The 17693-nt window shown below is 39.6% G+C and overlaps 1 protein-coding gene across 1 annotated transcript in view; it reads right to left on the reverse strand.

Moving 5' to 3' along the window:
• Positions 1-17308, reverse strand: part of tmem198a (transmembrane protein 198a) — a 32723-nt gene extending 15415 nt beyond the window's left edge. The window contains exon 1 of the mRNA XM_065962119.1: positions 16839-17308. The gene's annotated coding sequence lies outside the window, so the exon portion shown is untranslated. The remainder of the gene's footprint in view (positions 1-16838) is intronic.
• Between the last annotated feature and the right edge of the window lie 385 nt (positions 17309-17693).

The raw sequence follows: 17693 nt of genomic DNA on the forward strand, positions 1-17693 counted from the left end.
TGACCACTTGTCAGGAATAGGAATACTTGATGATTATGTATTGTATTGCTTTAACTGCACTTGATATACAATGCGTTCTCTGCTGGGCTTTAAGGGCAACATTTTCCAAATTTTGGTCAAGTACAAAGTGAAAAAAAAAAGATATATATGTTGGGTATAGTCTGACAATTTATGTAAGGTTTCTGTGATTGGTGGTATATTTCAAAGGGTATAAAAAAATGAAAATGTCATGTGAGCCTATTTTTGCTTTTAGTATTATTGGAACTCGGTAACAGAAAAAACTTGAGACAAAGATCTTTAAGTGCAATATGCAGGTTACACAAGAAGAAGAACAGAAGAAAAACGTCATTTTGGGACACAAAGGGCAAAACCTAAAAAAATAAGTGTGGCTGTACCAGAAACAGACCCCATCAACACAAGAGCAAAACAAAATCTGTACCAAATTCTGTTCATTTTACATGAAAACAATGTATTGTTGTAACCTTTGATGTAAAAAAGAATGATTATTTTGCAAAAGTTTTCAGTGTAATTAACTAATACTTACTTTGAATCTGTTCTGGGAGATCTGGCTATGCTGTCTTCACCACTCACTTTGTTACATAACTATATTAGGCCTATTCAACTTCCATCTAATGAGACGTTATACAGAGATGTTGTGTTGCGTAATATAGAACACTATTGACAACTCCACTCTTAATTGATCTCATTGGGTCCTCTGGGTCATGAAAAGACACACAGAGATCAATTAGGAGAGTGGTGTTTGGCTGCAGTCTGCGTTCTGCTTGGAAATTCCAATCCCTTTGCTTTTCAGTAAAGGGCTTGTGGTGGATGAAAAATGTGCCCGGGGCTTTCACTTTGTGTCCCCTCTTGGTAGCATCTGTGCCACCAGCTAATAAAAGAGATCAAAGTCGACTGCTGAAATCACGTCGTTTGTGTGAACTTAAGGGGGATATTCAATGAATCCCTGTGTCAGTCACCTACAGGTTAGGGGATGAAAACATTGCACCAACGTGCAGGTTTTTAAATAAATCTTGCACAGACATCTAGACAGATCTTTAAATTGTTTAATTAAAAGATAAAGGATGCAGGCTCTAAACAGAACACCCTCAACACTTAGACATCATATCATCTTTTTTAAAACAGAACAAGTACCACAGTGAGTATTTTATGGAGTCATTAGGGTTAATGTCACTCTCCATCATGCTGAGGTGTAAGACCGCACCCTATCACACATTTGTCTTAAGTTTGTCCCAGTCCTTACACAACTCTGAGCTTCTGAGATATGTGTGATGTGTCATCAGACTGACTCTGGACCTGTTCGGTATCCTTTACTCTTATCTCCCGCTTCACTTTCTGACTAATCAAAAGGAAAGCCCTGATGTTTGGAGAAGACATAAATGCTTGAAAGAGAGGCTTTACACGTTTAGTCTGTTGTGCATTTAATTTGCACTTCTAATACCTCCGTAGAAAAGTGCATGACTGGTTTATAAAAACCCTCAACTACATACAGTATCAAGATTAAGGAACTGACATTGAAACATCCATGATTAATCTGTAAATTACATTAGACTAAGTGCAGAAGAATCAGCTTCTTCTGCTCAAGTTTATTATAATGATCAACATAATAAATAGCAGTAATATAAATAGCCCTATAAATACTCTTCTCTTAAAGTGCATGTGGGCTGCCTGTTAAATCTCGAGTTCTGTTACGATGGATCCATTACTTTTGTCTGTTTTCCCCCTTCAGGTCACTACACTTGTCATGTCAGAGTACATATGACAAACACATACTGTCTCTCTTTTTCTCCCTCTCCCACTCTCCATCTTTAGTGTATACTCACACACACCAACTACACACATACACCTTCCTGGCTGATTGTACAGGAGAGGTATTGATTTGGATGCTGATGCATGATGTCACACAAAAACACACACACACACACTCACACCTGGCTTGGCTTACTTTATCAATATAACTCCTCTCCAGACCTCTAAAGCCAGAATCAAAGTCCATTAGTTTCGGCACTACATGTTGGGTGCTTATTGGAAACAACAACATCAACAACAAAGAAGGCGTGGGACACAAAAAAATAATAGAAATCTTAATTTGTTTAATTTTCTGAAATAGTTTTTGAAAAGAAAATAATTTAGCATTTTAACTGAATTGAAAAAGAAAACAACTTTTTTGTAGTATTTAAATTAGAGTGCAGTGATAAATCATCATCATACAGCAGTTAACCACTGTAGAAGCACCTCACCAATTGAAATGCAACAGTCTACAGGATGCTGAAAAGGTCTAATGGCAGAATTAACGATCAGCTACGATATGAATAAGGACCAGTTAGTAATAGCCAGCGTCTCAATAATTAATTGCTTCATGTTCCAGGTATCATTGAGACATCTAAATGTCAGCCGCTGCAGTTAATTACTCTGTAGCCTTCACCACACTACCTTTCATCAGATGACTTTCTATATGTCAGCTACACCAGCCGGGAGGCCGGGAGTCTGTGCCTCTGGGCCTCCCTCCCTGTCATTACTTATTTGGAATTAAACGCATTTACACAGATTAAGATGAACTATATGCTTGTATTTAGCATTTTAATGATATGTTGTAAACCATGATCCCTGTGGGAGAAATAGTTTAGACTCAGAGACAATGGAGGATGATTAGCATTAAAACTACTGTGAGGATAAATCTTCAGTGTTAATGTTAGCTGCATGGCACAAACTATACAGCCAAGGCAACAGCAATAACAACAGTTCTGAGGATGGGGCACGATGCTTTATTGATTTCTGAAGTTCAATTCTCAGACTGAAGTACAGAGCAGCACTCCTACAGCCGGAAACTTCAACTAAGTACTTTATTGACAGGAGGAACTCAGCTGTCTGATTCATTGAACGATCCACCTACACATCACAGCATCCTGCTGCCCTGCAGACTTGTGATTCTCAGTATATGTTGCTGCAGATAAAGTGAAATAATGAATACAGCAGACACTCAAAAGAAAATACATAACTTCAACTGCTCTGAATTAGTTAGCAAAATTGGAAATGTCCAAAAAAAGAAGCTTAATTTGCTCCTGGATATAATGTGATACACACTTAGAATGCATGAGCAGGGTTTATCTCAGATCCTGTTTTGTGCATTTGCTCAAAAGAAAAAAGTGTAAATGGCCCTTAAAAAGTTTAAAGTAAAGACATTTTGTGCATCCAATTTTTCCAAAAAGAGCGACAGAGCCTGTAAAAAAAAACCTGGAAAGCAGTTTAACTGGAAGAATTCCAGTGCTGAAACGATTTTTGAAGCTGCCTTTATTTTTGCTTTTGTTTTTGTCAAACAGCAATTCCCATCCATTCTGGCTCTTTCTGTATCCGTCAGTCTTAAATAGCATTTTTACCTTTATGAAACTTTTGGCTCTCGTGCAAATCATCTGATGAAGAAGCTTCAGGATGGTAAACTTAGTCTTTGCAACTGTGGAAAATGTCTTTCATTACTGCAATATCTTCATGTTTGTCCATCTTTTTTTTCCTTTTCTTTTCATTCCCTTGCATCTTAGCTGTCAGATTTCAGAAGTAGACAACACAGAGAGTAAGAGTTCGTAAATGATCGGTGAAAGTGGTTAGCCGCTTAGTTACACAGTGCTGGCAGACATATCCTAAATTTGCAATTGCTCGACAACCCCAAAGTCAAAAGAGAGACATGAGAGAGATAATGTTGCATAATTACACAAATTCAAGTGGGACTTAAAACACATCCCATTAAAACAAAGGGAAGTTAGGTCTCTTGATAAACCAATAACCAGGCTACATAATCATCCTCAGTCTCTTCAAGTTATCTGGAAGAATAAATGTGTGACAATTCTCCAGAGTCACACTGTCTGGTAACCTCACATTACCTCTGTTAAGCTGCTGCTTCAAACAGAGAGATGACATGATTAGAAAACAGCCCACCAATAACATCACAACAACAAAGATGAAGAAAAAAAAAACCCTAGCACATTATGCAACAATGTCACGTCCTGTCTGTTGCTATAACAACCAGCAGCGGTACAAGGACCCTGCAAATGGGAAGGGGCGATCGTCTCCATGGGAATGTGCACACTAAAGAACCAATCCCTGGTGGTTGTTTTGAGGCCCCTGGCAGCAGATGGTCCTGACCTCTGACCCCATCCAGCTAATGCGTCTTTGTTACTCACCAGCAAATCAGGACATGCACTGAAATGAGTGAACTAAGTGTATAATAAATAATGATTGATGCTTATGCATCTTCCACAAGCCAGTCGTCTTAAAGCCAGACACAGACAATAAAATCAAGCTGGAAAGTCATGGACCTATAAAGAGCTTGAATCCTAACCATTTATCCAACATTGTAATTGTTTTAATATAACAGCTACGGTAACTCACAGTGAGGTTTTTTTTTTTTTTAAATATTATAGCAAGTAGGGTGGAAAAATATCTGCAGCTTCTTCTTAAGCTGAGACTTTGTCGCAGATGTGCTGTGTGCTCTTTTTGGCACTTGTGATTCAAAAGCAGCCCAAATCATCATGGGATTATAAAAGTGTGCTCTGCCTCAAAAAAAAAAAAAAAAAAAAAAAAAAAAAACAGGCGGGGGAAGACATTACACCGCAAATTAATATCAGCGTAGGAGAACAGCTCTGTTACCTTCAGTTTTTTCTGTGTGATAAGTACACCTAGCGGCTCCTGCTAGGTTCTAAACCTTGTTAGCGTTTCTGTGGAACACTTCCCAAATGTCTAATCTTCACATTGCATTGTACCTGCCTCTTCATACAGAGTGAGTTAAATGAGGGGAATGTTAAGACATGCTTTACATGTTACATTTTTTGAGTTAAGCTACAGGGAGATTCAAATATTGTCCTCCATTGTTTTAACACAGGTCTGTTTCCACTGCACTGAACTCCCTAGAAGATTGCCAGCTTCACTTTTAAGACTTTCATTTGTACACTGAACCGACATCTAAATGCTTTTTCACAGGCTCACTTCTCCTCCCCGCTGACAAACAGGGAGCACTGAATCACCGCGCAGGATCTCTTGACACAAATCACAGCCGTATCCTTGCTTACATGCCTCTGTCAGCCCGACAGGCAAATAATGTGAGGTTACATATCATACCCACTGGCAGTGTAATAACCTTTCTGCGTGTTGATGTGCTCTCTGTTGGAATCTTTGCTTCGGTACCTCTCTCCTCCGAGATGAAACGAGTCTGAGGTCACAGATCAAATCGCAGCACTGCTGCCGCTGTAATGTGGCTTTAATGATTTGTTCTGCTGTATGCCAGCTTGTATCTCCAGTCTCTAAACAGTGTTTGCCACAGTTCAGGTTTAACTTCACCTTCACCCGTGATCATAACATCTATGATCTTTATCTCGAGGATAATGCCCTTTAAACGGCTGGCATGAAATATCCTGCTCTCTCTGAATGATTGACACTGTGTATGAATTCAGGGCTCTCTGCTCAGCACTTGAATTGAAAACTGAAAAAAAATCAAATTAAACTGTATTCTGCATTAATTTGATGAATATAAACAGAAGTGTAGCCTCCACTGCCGTCGCTGTGAAGTGTGTGTGGGTCTGTTTGCACATGTGCAAGAGTTTTCCTCCTTCAAAACCTGCTGTGAGATAAATTACATTTTCTAATCTTCTATTGATATGGGAGAACTGAGTGAGAAAAAAAAATATGCCAGCGTTTGTGCCAGTGTTTCTCTAGGTGTGTGGGTATGTGTGTCAGCATAAATTATTCAGAGGCCCCACGCTGAATGGTGGCGACAGAGCATCATCAGAACGAGGACACTCCGCTCTCCAGGGTGGGGATTGAAAGGGTTCTGGCAAAGAGCAAGAGAGGAAGACAGACTGAGAGAAAAGGAGTGACTACAGGAAAGTAGGAAAACTCAACACACGCAAGGTTTGTCATTACAGAAGATTTTCAAACTTTGAAAACATCCCAGTAAAAAAATCAGTGAAATCGATAATATGGCAACAAATATTCAAGTCCTAGGCACCCAATATTGGGTAACTTCTTATTTTAATTACCAATACACGCAGACCAACTCCTGCACAATGTCTAAATGGCACAAATATACTACTTGTGCTTTTGAGGGATATTTCTCTACAACCCATCAGGAAAATAACAGAGATTGTGTCTTTTAAAATCATGTAATATTGAGAAGTGTCAAATTATTGAATGATTTGACGTCCTTAATACACAAATAAAAATCAGCAAACACACGCACATCACTTATTTAGTTGCTGAGTCATAAAAAGTCCCTCGATATGATGCACAAAGACTGAGATATACTATAGAGCAGGGGTGGGCAACTGGTGGCATAGGGGCCACAATCGGCCCCCATCAACCCTCAGCGTGGCCCTCAGGTCAATTTTCACAAATAAATTCATTGGAAACATGAAGAAAACATGGCAAAATCTGCCATGAAATCATGAAAACCAGAAACATGTCCATAATAATATTTGATTACTGGTATATGTTGAATTAAATTTGAGACAAAACTGACTGTAATTGTTTTTGTATCCTACAATTTGGCCGTCTGGCAGTGAGAATTAAATAAATGTGGCCCTTGCTTGGACCAAAGTTGCGCATACCTGCTATAGAGCAAAATGTTTCAAGCCTGACCGGGCTCCTCATTAGATGCTGTACAAAAAACAGATTCAGGTGTTATTTATCAAAATCCCACAAAGAGTCCCACCCATGGGCGTGGACTTCCTTAATACACAGACATACATTGGAGGAATTTTGAAAAAAGGAAGATGTGACTGTGGACCTCTATGATTTTTTTGCAGGGGAAAACAAAGTCAGAAGAAGAATGTTTCCCAGAACAAAAGATTCTGACATTAAAAAGAAATCAAAAGAAAGTTGTATTTTTCTTCCTCACAGTTTGAGGTCAGATTCCTCTCTTTGTAAGACACTCTGGTATCCTCAGAAAGACAAACCTCAGGTAAACTCAAGTTCCTGTGCCAAGGAAACAGAATGATGGTGAAATAAAGTATAAGGTATAGTTCACTGAAAGTGAATGAGTGTTTACTGTACTAAGCAAACAGAGTCTCTTTGAGAGTCTTCTTCATATTATTTCTTTGAACATCACGAAATCAATACAGCAGCATGTTGTGGGCTCCTCTTCCATCGTTGTTTTGTGGAAGTGGAAAATCGGACTTTGATTCATACAAAGCTCCAAGACAAGAGAGCAAAGTTCTAGTGAAATCCGTCACATAGCTGGGTTTGGATTCATTTGTTCTGAGGTTGAAATATTTGTCTGAGATTTTCTGCCTCGACTCCAACACAATGACTTTAAATTGAATTCTCAGCAGCTGTGAGAAACACTGTTGTCCCCGCTCTGGATAACAAACAGACCGCGCTCAGAGCAGTTTCACTGGAACTACTTTCCACTTACGATGAAGTCTCCAGACAACTCACGACAGGGTGTTATGTGGATTGTCCAGAGAAAAAGACACTGTGTGTTTCTGAAAACATGTTACGCATTTTAAATCTATATGAGCACCATAAAGAGAAAATCAATTTGCACTCATTGGTGAGACTGAATCCAGAACATCCTCAAACTTTAAAACCACAAAACTACACTATTCTGTAAATTGGAATTACATTTTCTGTATTCACTTCAATATTCAGATGATCATCTTTGGCACTGTATCAGGGGCTAGATAGACTATTGTCTCTCCTAACTCCAGTATAAAGTGGGGGTATTGATTTTTAAAATGTATCTAAGTGTGCTTAGCTAATCAGATTGGACAGGATATTAGATCATGGCTGTAAATAATGTTTCAAATACTTTTTTTTGTATCCAGATAACTTGTGTGTGGATGAAATTCAATACAACCCTTGGAGCTTGGAGTTCAGCGGGTTAAAGAGGGCAGTAGGCTAAAGTGGGATAGAGATTTAGCATGGTTAGTCTAAGGTGAAATGTTTGAAAGGTAAACCCTTCTAATACCAGTAAAGCCGTTACTGAGATATCAAGCCTTCTCCCTGAACTCAGGTCAACAAAATACCCCTGCCAGCATCACTGGATAGAAGACAGAGCAACCTGTACCCCCATCAAGTGTTTTCATATTGTTATATTTTACTGCAGACAGTTCTTTTTAGGGGAAACTAATAGCCACCTAAGCAATTTTATTAACTGCAAAGAGGCCTGACTTAAAAAGACAGCAGCGTCTGTTCATCAGATCTTTGTTTAGAAATCTACTTGAATGCAATTTGCAGATATTCATGGTCCACAGAGGAAGGTTGACATTTGTGTGTCCTTGCATTTTCTCAAACAAGCTACTACTTAAGCTTCTCCTGGTGTTGTTATCTGAAATATATCAACCCTTGCTGAATGAATGGACACTTTGGTATATGTTGTGAGAGTTTTTCCTCCAACTCTTCAATTAGTGCAATTATGGGATCAGAACATTTTATTGGTTCCAATACTTTTGTTATCTTATACCAATTTGAATGACTTACTTGTGTAGCCAGTATAATTAACTACATCCAGCCAACGCTGTAAATTTTATGACAAGGGTAAATTTGTTATGTGGCCACATCCTTATTTCTCCCTTTTTGTGATTTTTGCAATGCATTGCTTTTTAGATATTTGTTGCTCGGATTACTTGAATCATACAGTTTTTGAATTTTTGAGGCCCTTAAGTTGGAACTTTGTGGAATAACAGGAAAGTTTCCATTATCTGAACTGAAACATTAAAGGTGGACACTATTTTCTTTTCAATAATATTTTTCTCGGTCAATATTAGCGATTAAATCAGTGGTAAAGCAGGTATTTAATTATTTCCTGTTGTCTCTTTGTATTATTTATTATGTTGGTAACAGGGTTGTTCCGCTTTTCTCTACCAAATCCCTTCTTGTTTAAGTTCCTAACCAGGAATTCAAAGTCATTAGATTCAAACTAAATATTAGAAGTAAACTTTAAAATGAAGCTGATTGTTATAAATGATCAGATGTTAGCATGCTAACAAGCTAAACGAAATGGTAAAAATGCTAAGATTAATACCTGTTAAACATCAGCATGCTAGTCCAGGGTCATTTTGAACATGTTAGCCTCCTGACCAAAGCATTTAGCTCAAATAACCACAGAGTATACCCTCAGGGAGCTGAAAGCATGGCTCTTTGTGCTCATTGTTGTAGGGACATCAACATATATCTGTAAAATGGGTAAACAATGTTTCGATTATAAAAAATCATTATAATGTAAATGCAGATTATTATTAGAGAACAATGCATAGGGCAAACTGTATAGCCATAATTTTATTTAAAAAAAAAGGTAGTTTAGTAAAATTATTAGCAGCACTCGATGTAGACAGCCAGTGTTTCAGTGTAGCTGATGCATAATTCAAGATCTGAAATGACTTCCCGTAACAGTCTTTGCATTGTGTGACTCATATGGATACAGTATGTATCAGACATCCTTGCGGTTGGTTTGGCTCTTTATCATGTCTTTCTGTCTGACCAATCACGAGCTCATGTTCCTACAGTGCAGTCTCTTATCCCAATGATTGAGGGTTTCGATTCTGAACAGAGCAGACCGTGATGCTCATGTCACTGTTTCTATCTGTCGGCACCATCACTCCTCTGTTCCGTTTCCAGCTCAGGGTGAATAGACGGAAAACATTCATGTGCACGAGACAGTGAGTAACAGTGTTGCTGATGTCACGGTTACTAACAGGATGACTGGACTTCTTGCCCATCTGTCACCGAGGGGGGGGGGGCTACTGCTGTGTGTGTGATGGTGTGTGTTTGTGTGTGTTGTGAGAGGAAGGTGTTGTTAGAGACATAACGAGTTAGAGTCTACTTAGGATTCACGATAGATCTGACAACAAAGACATATAGCATAACAGTCTTACCAGGCATCTGTTCTCCTGCAATCTGCTGCAGAAGACACTGAGGCATACATTGAAGTGTCATTAGTTTCTCCAATGAGCAATGCTATTGTAACATAAAATGATCTCCGTTGTACCATTAGAAGACAATGCTTTTTATTTCAATAGAGGCTTGACATGTATAACAATGTAAAGATCGATGTATGTGCAGTGTCTTAATAACATAATAGTGCAGGTGTGTTGCTGACCTTTGTTATACACAGGAGGATGATTATAATAATAGGAATGATGTCGGTGTAGCCATGTATCACCTTCTGCTTTTCTGTCAGTGTAAGGGCGCAGTCACACTGGCCATCTGTACCGTACCCAAGCACGCTTCAACCCTAAAGTCCAGTTCGTTCGGCCAGTGTGACCGCTCACGGCACAGTGCACTTCATGCACGAGCACGCGGGTAAACAACGCTGACAGCCTTCGTTATGGAGAAATCCGGAGTTCCATGGCTGTATCTGACTAAAATGACACAATATAAGCCACAAAGTAGCTGTCATGTTCTCTGTGTTGTTCTCCGATGTGCAGACGCGGTCTCGACTGCGCGTCCCTTTTTTTCTCTCTCTCTCTCGTCCGCCTGTTTGTCAACTGAGCACGCTTCGTAATATCATAAAGCGTGCATGCGTTGAATTACGACATTATGTACAAGAGGTAATCGTGCTTAAGCACAGATAGTCCTGTGCAGTGTGACCGCGGGCCGTGCCGGCCAGCGTGGGAATGGCACAGTGGGGGGCCAATCGTGCTTGAGTACGGCATGGTACAGATGACCAGAGTGACCGCGCCCTTACGTACAAGTATGCTGTTTCATGAAGCTTTGAAAGTCTCTGTGAAAACAGTTTAAAAAGCTGAGAAAATTAGGCAACGATCACTCTATTTCTTAATTTTCTGCTTGCCTTTGATCTACATCATTGCACATGTGGGAGCTTTTGTTGAATGTATTGTATGTGTTTGGGCTTTTGAAACTTCAGCATAGGCACTATTTTGTGAAAACTTCATAAACAACATGATGATTCATTCATTGACAAATGCATTGATAGGTGTAATTCTGTGCACTACGTGGTCACTGGACTAGCTCCCTGGTCAGTTGGCATGGTAACAAGAAAAAGGCATAAAAGGCTTCTTTTACTGTATGGGAAATGCCTCCACTTATGCATCTTCAATTAACTGACTACTTGGCTAAAAACAAATGAATGTGCTGTATTACAGCTGCTTGTAGAGTGACAGTGAAACTAACATTTGATCCTTATCCGCACTGATATTATAACTACAACTTTTTTTTCATCTGGCAAAGTATGAAAACATTCATCACAGTGTCCCCCTTCCTGTAGTTGTGATTTAAAAGCCTGAGAAGTCCAAGTCGAGATTGCCCTAGCTTCTCTTGATTGCTTTCTGCTTTCTGGTCCCGTCCAATTTCCTTTCTGCCCCATTTCCTTCCCCTTTAATTTGAATTGTATTTTGATCACACCCTACACTGTGTATTATCTGTTTGAAAGATTATTTGTTTTATGGGCAAAGACGAAATGTAAACATTAAAGTCATAACTGATTTTAGAAGGCAATTAATTTCAGGTCATTTCTCATGTGATAGTAAACAAGCAGCGCTGTGTTAGCAGAGAACAAAGTGGTGGTAGAAGTTTCAGCACACAAAGCACGACCAGAGGAGTTGAGAGCTGAGTTTGCACTAAAGTTAGCTTAGCTTGTTTCAGAAAATCAGCTTTGTTTTTGGGAGGATTCTTCATCAAAGATACAACTCAGAACTAGTGGTATACATCTATTTTTTAAAACTATAGAATGGGTGTTTGGTTACTACTTTGCCTTTTTAAGCATAGAAGTCGGATTTGAGATGAAAGAATATTTCTGTTTTCATTTGTTTACAGTCTTCAGGGCAACATTTCCTTATTTGCATCAACATAATCTTTTCAAATCCTCTGCCCTCCGCTTCAAGCCAACATCTTCTTTATTCGCCTAATTTTGTGTCCCGTAAAATAAAACTCTGACTCAAGGACACTCCGGATGAAACCGCCTCTCCCTGGGTCATTTGGTTGCCTGGGTCATTAGGTTTCAATGCAGGAGGGTGATTAGTATGGGAGCTTTAACTTCCTCCTCACACTCTCCCTCTCTCCTTTTTCAGCTCTGAGTTTATTGAGATGTCTGAGTGACCTATAGACCCCTGACACCCACACAGTCGGGTGTGCATACAAAAACAAAACGCCAAAAGGAAAAGTATTTCCAGAGATTTTGAGAAGCTTCTTATGAAGCGCAGCAGTAAAGAATGGAAGTCAACACATGCCGTGCAGTTCTCATGTGATGTATCTTCAGGCATTGCAATGCAAATGTGGGCAGCACAAGAGCTATTAAAAGTAATCTCAAGTGTGTATGAGAGTTTGTGTGTGCGTGTGTGTTCCTGTATGTCAGCGGCCTCAGCATTGATCCGCCTGTAAGCTCTGGTCATTGCTTGTGGCTTGAAGGTGAGGTGACGGGGAAGTAAAGAGGCTTTCATCAGATTACAGCTCATTTTCTGTCTTTCATTGTCCCTCAGCATCATTTATCTTACTGCTGCTTTTAACCACTGTTCTCCTTCTCTCTCTCTCTCTCTCTCTCTCTGATAAAACACTGTACCAACGTAGGGAGCAACAGTGGGAAATTTGTCTTCAACAAATACGTCTCTTTCAGAATGTCCATGAGCTGATAAGAGGCTTTTCACAACTGTGCGAGTACACTTCAAATCTCACATTCAGAATGCCTGAACTTGATCACTTTCAGAGCAGAAGTTTGAGACAGGCATTTATGCTTTCATTCCCTATATGGTTATTTTCCTGCTGCTTTACTTTGCTGTTTTACTTCTTTTTTCTTTTCTTTTTTTTTTTAAATTTGCTGTAAGTCTTTGTATGAGCGCGGAAAAAGGTGAAGGAAGAATTCAGATCCCTGCCTTACAGGAGGTCAAGGAAACCAATCAGCAATGTGCATACACTGACACAATGAACTCCTACTGAAAACACAACTATTACTTTGAAAGGCTGCTACAGTATAAAATACAGTTTTAAAGAAACATATTCTGTTTTGTTTAGTGTATAACTTAATTGTATCTTGCATGAGTTTTGAGAATCACAATCTTAAAAGTAGCTCTTAACCATGAAACATACATTTATTGGAGTAGAAATCCATAATTTTTCCTCTTTAATAATGCCAAGTAGAAGTATAGAGTAAACATTTGCAATATTTAGGTAAAGTACTAATAAGAAAAAAATAAAATAAACCACACAACATGTTTGTTGTGATGATGTGAAACAGACCAATAGGCAGTACCACCCACAGAAACGCACAGACTCTCCTCCATCTTTCACGGTTTCCATTACAGCTGCTCACAGCTCTGTCTCTGTAGACCCGTCCTGAATTACTGTTTTCAATTGTAGCTCTGTTTGGCTCCATTCTCTCTCTTTGTTGACATTTGTCTGCGTTGGCACACTCATCCACAGACACACAGTATTAGCTTACATTTCAAATGAGGACTGTCCAATAGACAAGATTTCATTAAATATTTGCCACAGTTCTCATGACGATGATACATTTTTCCAGAAAGTCTTTGTGCTGAGTGTTTGCTTTATCAAGAAAACACTCAGTCAAGTGTCATACATGCTGAACACTCAGCACACATACAAAATAATGAATTTGCACATTTTATTATCTATTGTTTTTAATCTCTGGATAAATGTTAACAGATGCAGATGTGTCTGCTCAGGCGTTGGAGGGTTTTCTCCCAACTACAAACCAACATGACAGTCAAGTACACACATGTCCAGAGGGCTTTTAGAGGCTGTAAGTCAGATCTGATGGAAACGGGTGACGCTGTTCTAATCACACTGACAGCTTCCTCACTGCCATACATTTACTGTTCAGAGTGATCCCATCATTATATTGACATCCAGACAGCAAGATGGAAAGCTGCTGGAAAAAAACAAGGAATATTTTTTTTACCAGTATGAACTAGTGTGTGTAACTGTGACTGGTGTGAGAAAATGCCAGCGGGAAGGACAGCGGTTGTGTGCATTAATGGGATTAGGATTGACATTGCCCTTTCTCTCCCCAATCTTTTTCCCTCATTCTCTCTTTTCTATCTCCTTCCCTATCCTATCTTTCACTCCCTCTTGGCTATTATTTGTTAATTTCCCTCATGTTCTGTTTATTTCTTCACTCCTAATAATCCATTACACTGCCCCCTCTTCATGTCCCTTCCAACTTTCTCTAGCTTCACTCCCCTCTAAATATTAATTGCTTTGATAACTACGATTTCCACTCGCAGTCCAAAAGGTCTATTTTTGCCCGCCTTCTTTCGCTGCTCATTTATCTTTTGCTTTGAACAGAAGACACCTTGGCCGAGCTCCGTCAGACAAGAGGAACCCCTGTAGACATTTTGTACTTGGTCTGAAGTCTTTCTGGCTGATGTTCACAGGACTTACATAACACATCGTCAAAGCAGTGCGCAGAGTGCGGAGCAACAAAGGCAATCTTGAATTGTACGAATGCATGAATGAAAGACTCTCTGGTGTCCACCTTCACCTCCATGCCGGGGTCTATTAAAGCGTCTCTACCTTAGACCTTTCATATAATGGATTCAAACACTGAATGGTGAGGATTTCTTTTACAACAAAATGCCATATAGGATGAAAGCGTTCCTCTCCACACTGAAGATGTTTTGTTCACCGTATTGGGCGGACTTTTAATTAAAGAGTAAAAACATTTGAAAGATGTTCAAATAAAACGTAATGGCAAAAGATTGTTCACACTTTCCTCAGCGATGGAAAAAGCTAAAATTGTATTAGGAGACAAAAAAAAATCTGATTTCTGGCCAGACTTCTCATCAGCTCTAAACCTGTTCCTTTGGCCGCAGTCCTAAGTCTGGGGACTGCTTGGCTCCAGTTATGGTTACATAACTATCAGAAAGCGCCATATGGGGATATCATTCAGAAATGTTTTTAATTGATTGTCTGAAGGTTTGGGACGGAATCCCAGCGAAGTTGTTACATTTCCATCCCCTGACTGTCTTTCTGTCTGCTCACATTCTCCTCATTATCGTATCCAAACATTGACCTAACCAACCAATTATAACATAGCAAAGACAAGTGTGATATCAAGAGAAGTCATTATAGGCATTGAGGAAATAGTGTGTGAAGAGCATGTTGGCCTTTGAGAGAAATGGGGTTTTGACAGGGAAATAACACTTACAATTTTTCACCATCAGATTTGAAAGTATCTCTTGTGGCAGAGCACTGTTAGTTAAGTGACCCAACCCTAAACCTTACTCTTTCCAGTAAAGTAAAAAAGATGTCAGGGTACATGGCTTGATGCTTACTGACTCTGATGGAAATGTAGCACGGTAAAAACTGGATGTTTCTGAAAAGCATCACATGATTAGCTATGTTTTATCTGGTACATTTAGGAATACATTAGACAAAGACCTCAGGATAAGTTTAATCGAGGTTCATTGAGCTTTTAATTTCCCATAATCAATACCACCACTTCAAATGCTATCCCAGGAAATGACTCGCAAATTGTCAGGAAGTCTTATTAAAAGATGTTACAGCTCTACAAAGTATGATACTCTATGGATTGACACCAGTGCACTCTTTCTACGCAGTGGTTTCTTAGGCACTTAGTCTTATTTATGCTTCTTATCATCTGCATCCATGGTTCTAATACTTAAAGACCTTCAAAGCCGTTGTTATTTCAAAGAAGGTCTCTACCTCAGAGGGGCAATATTACTTATTCTAATAGACAGTACATGGTCATTTTTCATTTTGTCAGGAGGCCATAATGTTCCTCTTAATCTGGAATTGTAGCGATAATCTTGAGCTCATGGGGTGACAAATAATAACATAATCACACAATCTGTGTGTCATTGCTATAATTCATCTCCTCCTTTAAGAATCAAACAGTATACATCTCTTTTTTTATGCAATACATGGACATCTTTGCAAAATTACACTCACATAGGCTACATTTTAAAATGTACACACAAGTATGTACTCATGAAGCAGATGATTATACTTTTTTTTATGTTTAGTTTTGGTCCTTGGAAGAAAACATGTAAACCGCAGAAGTTGAACGGTTTGTGGAAGAAGGAAAAATGTGCATGTCTAACAAAGGCAGTAAAAAGACAAATGCCTGCACGCTGAGCTCTGCGGGCTCATTGCTGCCTATAATGACTTCTTCTTTGCTCAGGCAAAGTACTAATTATGATGTTTCATGTGCTATTACTGTGCCCCGAAGTGGAGAGCAGATGAAGAAACCTCATCTAAGAAACCTAATTATTTCACGGTTTCTCTAATAGTGTTTGGTTTTATGGATAAGTGAGTTAGATTTTTAACACAGGCTACATGCTTTGTTGTCACAGAGTGGCTGACAGAAAGATAGATGCTGATAGAATATGGGGGGACACGTGACTTCCCGCGACTGAAAATCAATTTGCCTCACAGTGTTTACACGCAGTCCAACCCCAATTACGCACGCAGGTATCAAATTCAGAGTTTAGCCTTATGGATAATTCACTCCCACACATCATGAAGGATTCGTCTGGAGTCCACTGATATGTGACCGTTGGAGGGTCTGGACGCGGTTTACGCCTCGTGCCAGAGCTCCAAATGGTTTGAAAACAATAGAGGGTAAACAATGGGAGAGCTGAGCTACTCCTCCATGTGTCTAGTTTTCAAAGGCAATTACAGTGACGGGCATAAGGCGGCTGGCAACATGGGAACCATTTTAACCATTCATATTTGGAAATGTGGACGGGTATTTGTTCAAGCCTGTTGGGTGGAGATAACTAGAAGAAGGAAAAAAAAAAACATTACACATGCGTCTGTGGTGTTATAATAAGAATATGAGCTTTGCTAAAATGAAAAAGGTATACTTAATTTAGGATGAACAAAGAAAACTCGCTTACCTCAAAAATACATATTAGCTTCCTTTGTTTCCCTCGAGTCCAAAAGAGGGAAACTGATAAATAAGGAACAAAGAAGACAATATCCAATGGTCTCTGAGGTCAACTCGAAACACCTAACATTATCATCTCGGCGAACCGGGTTCGGTCCAAAACCGGCGAGCAACTCCAGAGGAGCCCCGAAGCGGAGATGAAACAAAGCTCAACTCCTCTCTTTCCTCTCCTCCACTCTTGGCTTGAATCTCTCGCTCACTGCCTTTTGCCTTTCCGTGTCCAGACAGAGACGCTGTTGTTAGCCAGTAACCTCATGTAATATTGAACGCCGATAATGGACCAAGCGAGACGGGAAATGGAAATGCTACCTTGCGGTTTTTTATTCCATGTTTACATCATGCTGTCCTATTATATCCCCACTAAACGACCAGTGTGTGCGCTCCCTTTGTGCTCACTGTCTCTCTGTAGCTGTGTGGATAACGGGTTAAACCATTCCCGCAGCACGAGAGGGGGGTGCGGGGGGAAGCTATTCATGTGAATGTATGGGAACGAATGGGCTTGGTGACTCGTGGCCAAATGTTGTTATTGTCGGGGATAAAGAGACGGGGGGGGGGGGCACGGGAGGGGGGGTGGAAAGGGAAGAAGACGAGAAAGTGAGGGTGAGAGAAAGAAGAGATACAAATCGAGTAGGTTATATTGGGAATGGGAAAGTGGCGTATTTGAGGAACGTATTAAGTGTATTTTCAATCCATGTACAATAAACAAACAGATGGCTTAGCCTAAAGTGTTACCTATTTGTTTTTCTGCTCTTTATTTACATTTTTAACTGTTTCTTGGTTCTGGCTTTTGTAGATTGTGACTCTA

Source organism: Labrus bergylta, chromosome 13, assembly GCF_963930695.1.
Source record: "Labrus bergylta chromosome 13, fLabBer1.1, whole genome shotgun sequence".
Taxonomy (NCBI): domain Eukaryota; kingdom Metazoa; phylum Chordata; class Actinopteri; order Labriformes; family Labridae; genus Labrus; species Labrus bergylta.